Here is a 12,777-nt window from a genome sequence, read left to right as displayed (position 1 = left end):
TGAATTGGGTGCTAAAAAATGGACCGTGGAGTTTTGATAACCATATATTGCTACTACAAAGATGGGAAAAAGGGATGAAGGCTTACTCAGTGGAGTTTGAATGCATACCAATATGGGTACAGGTGTGGGGATTACCGCTCGATTTGATTACTATTGAGGCTGGTCAGGATATTGGAAGAGCATTGAGAAGGTACTGGAGGTGGACTGTAAGGCTATTGTAGCCGACCAAGCCCACTTTCTTCGCATTCGGGTGGAATTGCCATTGAAGAAGCCAATCAAGACAGGTGCTCCAATTCTAAGTCTGGAGGGGCATAAAGTGCAGATCGCTTTCCAGTATGAGCAATTGGTTGGCTTGTGTTTCAACTATGGGCTAATCGGACATGAAGCTAGGGAGTGACACCATCCAATATCAAACACTGAGGAAGACAAGCCTTATGGAGAGTGGCTCAAGGCTGGAAGCAGAGGGGCGAAGGATCCACGAGGGAAGAAGCAAGCAAGTCCACCACAACATAATGCGGAAAGGGCCAATGAACGAGCAAAGGATCAGCCACAACCACCGCGTGAGCAACAGAGGTGTGAGGCTAACGGCACTGATGCATTCCGAGGAACTGTTACAAGTGAGGAATTAGTTGTCAATGAATGCATGGAGAAAGGAGTAAATGCCCCCGTTGCAAATCAAAATAGCATGGATCACGCACTTAATTATTCAAATATGGTAACGGATAACTCAGTGGGGGAACAGGAAACCGAGATTTTAGGAGGAAGACTAGTAACTGTGCCAGTTACGTATATGGAAAAAAATAATGAGGAGACCCGTGGCGCATCAAACTCTGAAACCTTAGCAGCTGGGGCTGGATTTAATGGGTCACATGACCTCACACGTGATATTCAGGAAAACCAAAAATCTGAAATATGAAAGTGGAAAAAAATAGACAAAGCTGTGAAACAAAGCAAACCGACCCATGGGTGTTCAAGCGAAGAAAGGAAAGAAGTAGTGGGGGAAAAATGCAGGCTTGGGGCTGAGCAGAAGGATGGTAACACAGGCGGGAGAAAAAAAAAAACAAAAGGTCAACACAATGATCAATCATGCAAAACGGTGGAGGCTGATGTCCAGCCCCGCCGAGCACAATGAAAATCATAAGTTGGAACTGCAGGGGGCTTGGGAACCCCTGTGCAGGTGCAGTGCTCTCTCACTTGGTGAGGGAGAAAGCTCCCAACGTTTTGTTCCTGATGGAGACAAAACAAACGGTGGATGAGATGAGAAAAGTTCAAGCAAATTTACGTTATGACAACTTGCTTGTTGTTCCTTGTGTTCGAAGGTTGGGTGGTTTAGCCATGCTTTGGAAGGATGAGGTTAGGCTAGATGTCCAAACCTATTCCTTGAACCACATTGATGCTCATATCCTGACTGACCCAAACTCCCCTTGAAGACTTACGGGTTTCTATGGCAGACCGGAGGATCAAAGGAAGCATGAATATGGGGTCTTTTGAAGCATCTACACTTTAGAGATACAGTGTCGTGGGTATGCATTGGAGACTACAATGAAATTTTGAGTTCATCGAAGAAACAAGGTCGTCATCCAAGACACCCTAGGTTCATGGATGAGTTTCAAAGTGCACTGCTACATTGTGGTTTAGTGGACATTGGTTATCAAGGTAATATTTTTACATGGAGAAATGGTAGGCAGGGTGAAGCTTTTGTTCAAGAGAGGCTTGATAGGGTGTGTGCAACAATAGAATGGAGGGAATTATTTCCACAAGCAACTATAAGGCACCTCCAAGCATCATACTCAGACCATAATCCAATCTTACTCACTTTGCAGAGGGATACACACAACGGAAAAAGGAAAAAATTTCCAAAGAGATTTGAAGAAAGATGGGCTACACATCCAGAGTGTGAAAGCATCATACGAGAAGCTTGGAGTAGAGAAGCTCATTCGGGCAACTAGGCTATTCTCAAAAATAAGGGAGTGCAAATCGGCTTTGGTAGCATGGAGTAGGAATATGGGAAGTTTTAAGACAAGGCTAGAAGAAAAAAAAAGGGTCTTGGAGCAACTTAAGGCAAGGAATGATGATGGCAATTTACACTTGATTCAGGCAGTTAAAGGTGAGATCAATGCCCTATTATTCCAAGAGGAGCTATCTCGGAGACAAAGATCACGTGCTATATGGTTACCTATGGGTGACAAGAACACAAAATATTTCCATGAACGAGCTAGCCAACAAGGTAGAAAAAATCACATTGCTGGTTTTATGGATGATTGGGGGCGGTGATGCACATCAAATGAAGAAAAGGAGAGGGTGGCAGAGGAATATTTTCAGAGGCTCTACACCACTACAAATTCAAATGTGATAGGGGCAGTTTTGGACAAGGTGGATCAGGTTTTCACTCCTGCTATGAATCAAACACTTATCCAACCTCATTCACCCGATGAGATCAAGCGGGCTCTCTTCCAAATGCACCTTTCAAAGTCTCTAGGTCCGGATGGTATGTCCCCTTTCTTTTTTCAAAAATATTGGAATATAATAGGGAATGATATCATAGAAGCCATGTTGTCTGTTTTGAACTTGGGTCATTTCTTGAGAAAAATGAATTACGCCCACATTGTACTCATACCTAAGATAAATGAGCCTAAAATAGTTGCTGACTATAGACTAATTAGCCTTACAAATGTTATCTCCAGATTGGTCTCAAAAGTATTAGCAAACCGGCTAAAACTGATCTTGCCAAATGTTATTTCGGATTCACAAAGTGCTTTTGTGCCTAACCGATTAATTACTGATAATACTACAGTAGCATTTGAAGTTTTGCACAGGATGAGAAATAAAAGAACAGGGAGGAAGGGGAAGATGGCCATCAAACTAGATATTAGCAAGGCGTATGATAGGGTGGAATGGGGTTTTCTCAGGAACATTATGCTCAAATTGGGGTTTGATGCTCGGTGGGTTCAGCTAGCTATGGAGACTATTTGTATTGCTTCATATTCAGTGCTTATTAATGGAGAGCCTAAAGGATACATCAAGCCATCTCGAGGTATAAAGCAAGGAGACCCATTGTCCCTTTATTTGTTCCTATTATGTGCAGAGGGCCTATCCTCCTTGATTAGACACGTCGTTGCAGCTCATAATCTTCATGGAATTTTATCCAGCAATAATGGAGTATGCATATCTCACATTCTGTTTGCAGATGACAACTTCATTTTTTGCCAAGCTACTGTGGAGGAATGCCAACAACTCCTTAGACTATTACGGTGTTATGAGGAAGCATCTGGCCAAGCAATTAATAGGCAAAAGACTTCTATTTTCTTCAGCCATAATACAAGGCCCGATGTTAAAAGAAATATCCAGAGAATGATGGGGGCAAGAATTATGGAGGATTGTGGAAAGTATTTGGGCCTCCCAATGGTTGGTGGCAAGTCGAAGGTGAATACTTTTCGGGAGCTTCGGGAGAAAATCTCAAAGAGAGTCATGGGGTGGAAGGAAAAATACATCTCAAAGGCAGGAAGGGAAATTTTAATTAAAACAGTGGCTCAAGCAATACCCACATGCACTATGGGAATTTTCAAAATCCCAAATCCTTATGTGATACCATAAACTCTACTTTGGCAAAATATTGGTGGGGGCAGACAAAAGAGGAAACGAAAATCCATTGGATCAATTGGTCGAAGTTATGCACTCCTAAACAGAAGGGTGGCATGGGCTTTAGGGATATTCAAGCTTTTAATCTAGCTTTACTAGCTAAACAAGCATGGCACATAATCCATAATACCCACTCTCTGTTTTATAGGGTGTATAAAGCAAGATATTTCCCTAATTGCTCTTTCATGGATGCAACTCTAGGCCATAATCCCTCTTATGTTTGGCGGAGTTTACTGGCAGCACGGGAGATTATTAGGGAGGGAGCGTGTTGGAAGGTGGGAGATGGCAGAAAAATTGAACTATTAACGCATAAGTGGCTGTCCCATAAACCTGTGTTTCTGGGGGAGGCTCGGCCAAAAATGTTTGTATGTGAGCTTATGAACACCAAGACAATGCAGTGGGATAGGGAGAAAATCTTTGACCTATTTATGTATAGAACTCGAATGGAAATCCTGTCCATTCCTTTGCAGAACAACACAGCACAAGACAACCTAATTTGGAAGGAAAATGGCAGCAAAAATTTCACCATAAAATTGGCATACCAAGTAGCACTGCGAAAAGGACCAAGCACAAAGTGAGCACTCAAGGGCTAGGATGGATCGGCCAATATAGAAGAAAATCTGGAAACTAAATGTCCCTCCAAAGGTACGTACGTTTCTATGGCGAGCATGCTCAAATATTCTGCCTACCAGGGACGGACCCACACTAGGGCAAGGGGGGCCATTGCCCCCCCCCCCTCCCCAACTGGTATACATATGTAATTTGAAAAATTAAGATTTGCCCTTAAATATATATATATATATATATATATATTTTTTTTTTTTTTTGGATTTCATCTGAAATAACGTCGAGTTCCATTTTGATAAATGTGTTAAAATGTTTAAGAAACACTTATTTTATATGTTATACTTTGTTGATATTTTTATAATATCAAATGTTTAAGAAACACTTATTTTATATATAGTATTTTGTTGAATATGAAATAGATGTTAATTTTTATTTTCTTTAAAAAAAAATTTTGTTTTAAGCTTTGGCCCCTCAAGTTTGAATACTGGTTCCGTCCCTGCTGCCTACAAGGGGAAATCTGCATAGGCACAAGGTGCAGGTAGAGCCAACGTGTGGGCTGTGCTACCAGTGTACAGAAACTGTTGAACATGTACTGTGGGAGTGCCCGTTAGCCAGAAACATGTGGGCTTTAAGCAGCAGAAAAATCCAGAAATGCCCGAATGAAGCTCCAGAATTTTACTCCCTGTTCAGGTTGTTGATTGACAAACTTACTCCACAGGAACTAGAGCAGTGGGCTACAGTGTCGTGGGCGATTTGGAACGGGAGAAATAAGTTCAGTTTTGAAAAACCCAACGGCATCCAGAACAAATCCTAAGAGAGGCTACTGGTTTTTCAGTGGAGTACCAGAGACTGAACGCAGCTTGTTGGTGTCTTCTCATGTTTTGCTGAGTCAGGCTAGATGGTTTTATTTGTTCTTGTCTTTGGTATAGGCCTGACGTGGTATTTTGATGTTGTTTATTTCTCTGATGTAATTTATTCTTTATGTGGCTCGCCTGCTCTGCCCAGGGTGCTAATGCCAGTGTTGAGGCATGTTTTTTGAAACTCAATTTTTTATGCAATTCATTATATCTTTATGCTGTCATGTTTGTTGCGTATGGCTCTTCTATGGCCGGTTATTGGTTAATGCTCACGTTTATGGCATAAGGAGTTGGAAATGATTGTTATTTAACATATATAGAATACACACAATTTTTTGCTTGCCTAAATTGAGCTCTCTTTTTTTTTTTTTTTGCATAAATTATGCACAATTTAAAAGCAACTAGATTTGAAACCTTTTTTCTCGCCTACTATTGTCAGTTTCTATTCTTTTCCTCCCTAGAAAAATAGTTGATGGTAATGCTAGTTCACCTGGTTATCCTTTCAATTTTAAGATATTTACTTCTTTAATGAAAGTAAATTTGTGTTTATAATTTGCTGATGGAAGTGATGAATCTCACAAATGGGCCATCATTTTACAACAGCTCTATTGGCATAGCTTAGAGATTGGATCATCTCCAAGGCAATCTTTATGTCAACCAATCAAGCATTTTCACAAACAATTTAAAGGCAATCTTTCAAGACGCCAATCTTATCGACAAAGCCTATCAATTTGAACAAAGAAACTCATTGACAAATGTTGGGTTAAAATGAATTGACCCCTTGCAAATTAATTAATCAAATTACATGCAACAACGTAGTAGCACAAACAAATCACCAATTATACTAAATGCAACGGAAAATAAATTTGACACAAATGATTTGTTTACGAATGAAGAAAACTACCAAGGCAAAACCCCACTAGGTGAATTTAAGGTCATCACTTCCAAGAATCCACTATTATCAATCACAAGTGGTTACAAGTATAAGAAATCTTACCAAATCCTTTGACCTATCCCGAAATACCAATCTACAATTAAACCCTTACCTTAATACCCAATTGTACTTGTATTGTAGTAGCAACTTTTCATTCAATGTACAAATCCCAGTACGTGACTAACCAATGATGCACGGATCACAGTACGTGACTAACTCTAGCAACTTGAAGAGGTTGTTGGCTGCAAAGTTTTTCAGTTCGTCAACAATGAAGATCAGGAAGCTCCTTGATCACAAAACCCTTGGCGTAAAGACGTAGTAGCTTCTACAAAGAGAATAATGAACTAGGGCAATTTCGCATGCACTCTCTTTTATGCGACGGCCTTTAAAATAAGTCTTATATATATCTAGGGTTGTGAGAAAGGAAATCTTATACAAATAATTTAGCATAGGCTGAAAATCAGATCTGGAAATTCTGATTTTGTAAGTCTCGACAGAAATAGTTTGTGTCCAGCTTCAACATTAAATCTCGATAGAAGTTTTTTGTCGAGATTGCTGTCGAGCTTTAATGAACAGCTCTTCTTCACTTGTTTCTTGGTCAGATCTTCATGGCTTTTGAGAGGAGTAAAAGGACCTAAGCGGGCATTTGGGCCTTTGGGCTCTAGCAAGGAGGGCCGATCTGTTCTTGAGCTAAGAATTTGTTAGTACTGCGAATCAGCCCATACTCTGAGGGTCCGAGGACACATCCGAGGGTGAGTTTCTCCTCGGACAGACCCCAGAGAACTTGGAGGTTCACTACGAAGGTCAAAGTAGAATTCCGAAAAGACTGTTGGTTAAGAGGGGGAAACCCTGAACCTTCTAGATACACCGGTGTTAGAAAAATATCATGAGTAAAGGCTGCCACCTTCACATTTAAGGCTCTGCACCTACCTCCCTGGCCGCATTAATGGGGAAATGACCCCTGAACAGTAGAACTGAAACTTCTGGTTACTATTCAAAGGCACTAAGAGAAGAAATATCTAGGGGGAGGGGATTTGAGCAACATGTGGATAAAGCATCAGAAAAAGAAGTATTTAGGGGGGGCAGTCTGTAACCAAAAGGGAAGGAAGAAGAATTGTAATCTTTAAGAAAGAAAGAGAAATAATACAAAATTAGTCCTCGGCTCACGTCCGAGGAGGTCCATCTGCAATTATCATTCATTATTTACAAGTGTTTGCATACCATAGTCTGTGATCAAGTTCTCAGTACCTCTAATCTAGATTTCAAGCCCACACTCTACAAATTTCATTGTTTATGGCTCATTGGGCCTGAGCCCATAATTGTCTTTGGGTCCAGGTGCAATTGTGCACTTACAATTGGCGCTGTCTGTGGGAATCTAGTCTGGGAGGATCTGGGATACTATGGCAGGCCTAGGTTCACACCATGTAGAATCTCAAGGATCACAACCGGAGGATCTTTTCGAGCGTCTTGAGCGTCGAATGGATCGAGAGGGAAGCGTCCATACAGAATACCCTAGGGCTAGCCATACTCATGGCGGGGGCAGCGCCACCCACGAGGATGGTGCTAAAGCCATGCAGAAGGAGATTAATCGTTTGAAAAGAAAACTACGCCACGCCAGACGGAAGCCTTCACCGTCCTCATCTAATCCTTCTTCAGTGGAGGTCCGAGGAGGTAGTTACAGCTCAAGGTCATGCTCACCCCCCAGCGCAATGTCCTCTTGTGAGGAGGACGACCCGCCAGCTCGCAGACACAAGAAACTTCCTTCTAGGGGCTTGGGGAACGATTCTATGAGTCGGGCGTTGCACCAACTCTCCAAATCTCCATTCTCATGGAGGATTGAGAAGGGAAGGCTCCCCAGGAGGTTCACCCAGCCCACCTTTACCATCTACAATGGCCGGACTGATCCGGTGGAGTACGTGAGTCACTTTAACCAAAGGATGGCGGTGCACTCTCATAACGAGACCCTGATGTGTAAAGTTTTCCCCTCTAGCTTGGGACCTGTTGCTATGAGGTGGTTCAACGGCCTTAAATCGGGGTCTGTAGGTTCGTTTGGGGAGCTTACTAGAGCATTCGCTTCGCTGTTTATTACGTGTAGCAAAGTGCCTCGGCCATTGGACTCGCTGTTATCCATGACCATGAGGAAAGGGGAGATGTTAAAAGCATACTCCGACCGGTACTGGGAGATGTTTAACGAGATAGATGGTGATTTTGATGAGGTGGCGCTCAATACCTTTAAGGTAGGCCTTCCAACTGATCACGACTTGAGGAAGTCCTTGACCAAAAAGCCCGTCTGCAATGTACGTCGCCTCATGAATCGTATTGATGAATACAAAATGGTAGAGGAAGACCAGCAGCAAGGAAAGGGTAAGGAGAAGGTTATCCTGCAGGAGAGAAGGGATTTCAGGCCGGACAGATACCACAACAACAAGCCAAGGAGAGATTACATCGGGCAGTCTGGCTCGGCAGCACCTCAGACCGTGAACACTGTGTTCCGAGAACCAGTACATCAATTACTGGAGAAAGTTCGTAAGGAGCCCTTCTTCAGGTGGCCTAGTAAGATGGCAGGAGACCCTGCGAAGAGGAATCAGAACCTCTTGTCGTTACCATCAGACGTGGGCCACACTACCGAGAACCGTTGGACCCTTTGGAACCACTGGAGCAGCTTGTCAGTGAAGGAAAACTGAAGCAGCACCTGTGTCAACCTAATGGGCAGGGCAGTCAATCCGGTTCAAACAATCAGAAGAATAATCCATCTCGGCCGGCATTGGGAACAATTAACGTTATCTTTGCTGCACCCGGCAGGACCGACTCAGGTCCCACTAGGGTGATGGTGGTTTCCCATTCTCAGGCCGAAGAGGCAGGCTGCAAGCCGAAGAGGTTGAAGGTGAATTTACCCGTCTTGGGATTTTTAGAGGAGGATAAGGTTGGTACCATTCAACCCTATGACGATGCTCTTGTGGTCACTCTCAGGATAGGGAATTATGACGTGAAGAGGGTGATGATTGATCGTGCGTGGTGCGTATATCATGTACCCCGATTTATTTAAGGGGCTAAGGTTGAAGCGGAAGATCTTACTCCTTATGACTCGCCACTCATAAGCTTTGAAGGAAAGGCCGTTGTGCCGAAGGGACGGACCGTATTCGTTTGCCCGTTCAATCCGGCTCTCGAAACGGTTGAGGTGGATTTCATTGTGGTTGACGCGTACTCCCCATATACAGCCATCCTCACCAGGCCATGGCTGCACGCTCTGGGAGCCGTCTCCTCTACCTTGCATGTTAAGGTTAAATTCCCCTCTAGGGAATATGTTGAAGAGATCCTCGGCAGTTCTCAATCCGCGGCACAGTAATGCATATCGGCCGCAAGGTGCTTCATCGTGACGAAGTCGAGTCATCGGCTTTGCTCATCAAAGACTCATATAGCAATTAACCTCCTCGGATGCACTCGGAGCGGTGGCAGGAGAGGAGGCTCTTTTGCGAGGAGTTAGAGAAGTTTTTGATAGCGGATGACCCCGAGCAGAGGTTCTTCCAAGTCGGCATACGTTTGCCACACCAGGAGAAGATGGAGTTGTTGGAATTTCTGAAAGGCAATATTGATGTTTTTGCGTGGGACCCTTATGAGGCTCCAGGCGTAGATCCGAGCTTCATTTGTCATCATTTAAATGTCAACCCCGCCATTGTTCCGAGAAGGCAGCCACTTCGGCGTTCTTCCAAGGAACATTCCGAGGCTGTCAAGGAGGAGGTGCTCAAACTCAAGAGGGTTGGGGCTATTAAAGAAGTTTTCTACCCCGAATGGTTGGCGCGTACGGTTGTGGTCAAAAAGAAGAATGGAACGTGGAGAGTATGCGTGGACTTCACAGATTTGAATAAAGCCTGCCCCAAGGATTAGTTCCCAATGCCGCGTATTGATCAGCTTGTGGACGCCACTGTCGAACATCCTCGTATGAGTTTTTTGGATGTCTTCCAGGGTTACCATCAGATTCCATTGGCATTGGAGGATCAAGAGAAGACTGCTTTCATTACTCCAACAGGGAACTACCACTATAAGGTCATGTCGTTTGTGTTGAAGAATGCTGGGGCTACCTACCAAAGAATGATGACCAGAATGTTCGAACAGTAATTAGGGAAGACCATTGAGGTATATGTGGATGATATGGTGGTGAAGAGTAAAATAATACCTTCACACGTTAAAGTTTTGGTCGACACCTTCCAGGTGCTAAGAAAGTACAAGTTGCGCCTTAACGCCTCAAAGTGCTCTTTTGGCGTGGGATCTGGAAAGTTCTTGGGATATATGATTACTCATAGAGGTATAGAGGTAAACCCAGCGCAGGTCAAGGCTATTCAAGGTTTGCAACTGCCTCGGAACCCAAAAGAAATCCAGAAATTGACCGGAATGATTGCCGCACTGAGCATATTTATCTTTCGGTCAGCTGACCGGTGCCGTCCTTTCTTCCAATTGTTGAATAAATGGAAAGGGGTTCAATGGACCGAGGACTGCGTGTTAGCTTTCCAATAGCTTAAGCAATACCTTTCTCGGCCACCCATTTTGTCTCGCCCCGAGGTGGACGAGGTCTTGTTTGCTTATCTGGCAGTGGCCGTCCACGCGGTCATCCTAGTCCTCATAAGGGATGAAAGCGGGGTGCAAAGACCGGTCTACTATGTTAGTAAGTCTTTGAATGAGGCCGAGGTGCACTATCTACCCTTGGAGAAAGCACTTCTGGCCATAGTTCATGCCACGCGGAAGCTTCCTCATTATTTCCAGTCCCATACTGTGGTGGTTCTGACCCAATTGCCTCTCAAGGCGGTGTTACGCAGCTCCGATTACTCTGGCAAGGTGGCAAAGTGGGGAACCATTTTGGGAGCCTTTGACGTTAAGTACAAGCCTCGCACCTCGGTGAAAGGCCAGGTCCTTGCTAACTTGGTGGCAGAGTTTATCGAGCCATTGCTAGAAGAAACTCTGAAAGAAGCACACATGGATGAAAAATCAGTTGGTGTGATCACAGCCGCAGCACCTCCGACTTGGAAAGTGTATGTGGATGGGGCAGCTAATCAGAGAGGGTCTGGTGTCGGACTTGTCCTGATATCCCTTGAGGGAATTGTCTTCGAGAAATCTCTGAGGCTATCATTCTCGGCTACTAATAATGAGGCCGAGTACGAAGCAGTCTTGGTGGGCATGAACATGGTACATAGGATGGGTGGAAAGGAAGTCCATGCGTTCTCGGACTCCCGCTGTGGTCGGCTGTGTCACGGGACCATGGAGGCTAGGGACCCAAGAATGCAAGAATATTTGGCCCAGTCAAGCGTCGCAAGCCGAATTTGACTCCTTCGTCTTAGCTCACATTTCTAGGAGTGGAAACACCCATACGCGGACTCCTTGGCCACATTGGCAACGTCTTCGGCTCGTGGATTGCCCAGGGATTATCCTCGTAGAGGATTTGCTAGAGCCAACTCTTACCGTCAACGCAGCTCGCATCCATCTAATAAGGCCTGGACCTAGTTGGATTGACCCGGTCATATCTTTTCTTAAGAACGACATCCTTCCTAAGGACAAGTCTGAAGCAGATAAGATACGTCGAAAGGCGCCACGTTTCTGGTTGTCCGAGGACCAGAAACTTTATAAGCGATCCTTCTGGGGACCATACTTGTTATGTGTGCACCCTAAATCAACGGAAGCACTTCTAGAAGAACTGCATGAAGGGATTTGTGGGAGTCACACCGGGGGAAGATCCTTAGCCCACAGAGCTCTGACTCAGGGTTATTGGTGGCCCAATATGCAGAGGGAGGCTCAGGACTATGCCCGAAAATGTGATTAATGCCAGAGGTTCGCCCCTAATATTCATCAACCTAGAGGGGTTCTCAACCCTCTCTCCAGTCCTTGGCCTTTCGTACAATGAGGATTGGACATAGTGGGGCCATTTCCGAGGGCTATAGGAAACAAAAGATGGCTTCTCGTGGGGACAGACTACTTCACTAAATGGGTTGAGGCCGAGCCCTTAGCAAATATCAGAGACGTTGATTCCAAGAAGTTTGTCTGGAAAAACATCGTCACTAGATTCGGTATACCACACACACTTATCTCGGACAATGGCGTTCAATTCGACAGCAAGGCTTTTAGGAAATATTGTGGTGATATGGGCATCATAAATAGATACTCCACCCCAGCTTATCCTCAGGGAAATGGGCAAGCCGAGGCCGTTAACAAGGTCATAGTCAGTGAGCTCAAGAAAAGGTTGGACGAGGCAAAAGGTAGATGGGTAGAAGAACTCCCACATGTTCTGTGGACATATCGGACTACACCGCGCAGGTCCATGGGGGAAACGCCATTCTCTATGACTCATGGAGCCGAGGCGGTGATACCCCTGGAATTTGGTTTTCCCACCCTAAAGACGAGTTCTTTTAGCCCGGAGAATAACGATGGCCTCCTGGAGAAAGGCCTGGATTTAGTTGAGGAACGACGCGAGGCAGCTATGGTCCAAATGGCTTATTATCAACAGAAGCTTAAACGGGGATATGATGCCCACGTGAAGCTAAGGCCACTCGCACCTGGGGATCTTGTACTAAGAAAAGTTGTGGGTGCTTCTAAGAACCCAGCTTGCGGTAAGTTAGGACCAAACTGGGAAGGCCCTATCGCATTGTTTCAGTAGCAAGCATAGGGTCGTATCGACTAGCTGACCTAGATGAAAGAATTGTACCACGCCCATGGAATGTAAATAACCTTCGAAGGTATTATTATTAATAAAATGTGCTTTTGTTAGTTAACAGTTCAAAGTTATAAATACCTCTG

At 44.4% G+C, this 12,777-nt stretch overlaps 1 pseudogene; it reads left to right on the top strand.

Moving 5' to 3' along the window:
- Positions 1-1,128: 1,128 nt before the first annotated feature.
- LOC142629478 (uncharacterized) lies at positions 1,129-5,020 on the top strand (annotated as a pseudogene).
- Positions 5,021-12,777: the final 7,757 nt, after the last annotated feature.

The sequence above is a fragment of the Castanea sativa genome, chromosome 1 (genome assembly GCF_040712315.1).
Source record: "Castanea sativa cultivar Marrone di Chiusa Pesio chromosome 1, ASM4071231v1".
Taxonomy (NCBI): Eukaryota; Viridiplantae; Streptophyta; class Magnoliopsida; order Fagales; family Fagaceae; genus Castanea; species Castanea sativa.
Note: the sequence above shows the minus strand (reverse complement) of the source record. Positions and strands in the feature narration are given on the sequence as shown.